Source organism: Babylonia areolata, chromosome 17 (genome assembly GCF_041734735.1).
Source record: "Babylonia areolata isolate BAREFJ2019XMU chromosome 17, ASM4173473v1, whole genome shotgun sequence".
Taxonomy (NCBI): Eukaryota; Metazoa; Mollusca; class Gastropoda; order Neogastropoda; family Buccinidae; genus Babylonia; species Babylonia areolata.
In genome coordinates this window covers 10151954-10154453 of record NC_134892.1, presented here as the reverse complement: position 1 = coordinate 10154453, position 2500 = coordinate 10151954, and positions in this window count along the sequence as shown.

Sequence of the window (2500 nt, the reverse complement as noted above, 5' to 3'; positions counted from 1 at the left end):
CCCAAAAATGCAGAGAGCTCTTCAATGTTGCCATTTGAAAAAAAGATGAAACAACAAACAAACAAACAAACAAACAAACAAAAACAACACCACCTTAACTCTCTCCATACGAACGGCGAAAGAGACGACGTTAACAGCGTTTCATCCCAATTACCATCATCAAAATATTGCAAGCGGAAGGCTCTTATACTGAAGAGGTGAATGTTGACAAAAGAAAACCACAATTCTGACGATGGAAGCTAAAGGTTGGGTCATTCAGACACCCACTGGACATCCGAGGGGTCTGTGTAGAGGAGAAGAGAGGACTGGCCGTACTGAGTGAGTTAACGGACATGCCAGGAAATTATTCATTTATTCAGTAATACGTCCGGTCTGGTATTGACTACGCTTCGACGCGTTGGTATTCAGCAAGCGACAGATTACTGAAACCATTGACTAGTATCCATATATACATACATACATATATATATATATATATATATATATATATATATATATATATATATATATATATATATATATATATATATATATATATAAAAGAGCCGTTTAACTGACCATGGACATATCTTCAACGTTGACAGAAACCGACCACAAACGGATACAGTGACGGGCGCAATAGCCGAGTGGTTAAAGCGTTGGACTGTCAATCTGAGGGTCCCGGGTTCGAATCACGGTGACGGCGCCTGGTGGGTAAAGGGTGGAGATTTTTACTATCTCCCAGGTCAACATATGTGCAGACCTGCTTAGTGCCTGAATCCCCTTTCGTGTGTATATGCAAGCAGAAGATCAAATACGCGCGTTAAAGATCCTGTAATCCATGTCAGCGTTCGGTGGGTTATGGAAACAAGAACATACCCAGCATGCACACCCCCGAAAACGGAGTATGGCTGCCTACATGGCGGGGTAAAAACGGTCATACACGTAAAAGCCCACTCGTGTGCATACGAGTGAACGCAGAAGAAGAAGAAGAAGGATATAGCCACTGAAGGCTAAAAGTTATACACAGTAAAGGACTCTCAATATACAAAATCCTTTATGGCAATGCTCGATCCATCCTATCTGACGAATTTGTTTACTTTTAGTAATTATCGACATTCACATAAAATGAAGCGCCAATTTACTACGATTATTTTTTACATAGATGAACACTTGCATAATATTCAAGGGGTTTTTGCTATGAAATCATATTATCGCAGAAAATAATTATATTGAAAAGAAATCCAGTTATCATAAATTCAAATCTAATTCACACAGACACCTGATGCACCTTTCAAAGTCGACACGCCTTCATCCTAAAATGTTCCGATCATAAATCGGTATCATACTGTGAATTGATGTTGGCTGTATTATCACTTCAGCTGTTCTGTCTGTCTGTCTCTGTCTCTTTCTCTGTCTCAGCTGTTCTGTCTGTCTGTCTCTGTCTCTTTCTCTGTCTCAGTTGTTCTGTCTGTCTGTCTCTTTCTCTTTCTCAGCTGTTCTATCTGTGTCTGTCTCTTTCTCTGTCTCAGCTGTTCTGTCTGTCTGTCTCTGTATCAGCTGTTCTATCTGTCTGTCTGTCTCTTTCTCTGTCTCAGCTGTTCTGTCTCTCCGTCTCTGTCTCTTTCTCAGCTGTTCTGTCTGTCTGTCTCTGTCTCTGTCTCAGCTGTTCTATCTGTCTGTCTCTGTCTCTTTCTCTGTCTCAGTTGTTCTGTCTGTCTGTCTCTTTCTCTTTCTCAGCTGTTCTATCTGTCTCTGTCTCTTTCTCTGTCTCAGCTGTTCTGTCTGTCTGTCTCTGTCTCAGCTGTTCTATCTGTCTGTCTGTCTGTCTCTGTCTCAGCTGTTCTATCTGTCTGTCTCTGTCTCTTTCTCTGTCTCAGCTGTTTTATCTGTCTGTCTCTGTGTCTCTCTCTCACCCTGTTGTTTGCTCCTCGTGAAATATTTTCCAACCAAAAGTGGTTTTGTCTTGGACATAGATTTATACGGATGTTTTCATTGTACGTTTTCAGGTGTTTGGTTGTATTTTGTGGTTTCTCTCTTTGACTCTCTCTCTGTCTCTGTCTGTCTCTCTCTTTGTCTCTCTGTCTCTCTCTCTACGTCTCTCTGTCTCTCTCTTTGTCTGTCTGCCTCTCTCTCTACGTCTCTCTGTCTCTCTCTTTGTCTCTCTGTCTCTCTCTCTACGTCTCTCTGTCTCTCTCTTTGTCTCTCTGTCTCTCTCTCTACGTCTCTCTGTCTCTCTCTTTGTCTCTCTGTCTCTCTCTCTACGTCTCTCTGTCTCTCTCTTTGTCTCTCTGTCTCTCTCTCTACGTCTCTCTGTCTCTCTCTTTGTCTGTCTGCCTCTCTCTCTACGTCTCTCTGTCTCTCTCTTTGTCTCTCTGTCTCTCTCTCTACGTCTCTCTGTCTCTCTCTTTGTCTCTCTGTCTCTCTCTCTACGTCTCTCTGTCTCTCTCTTTGTCTCTCTGTCTCTCTCTCTACGTCTCTCTGTCTCTCTCTTTGTCTCTCTGTCTCTCTCTCTACGTCT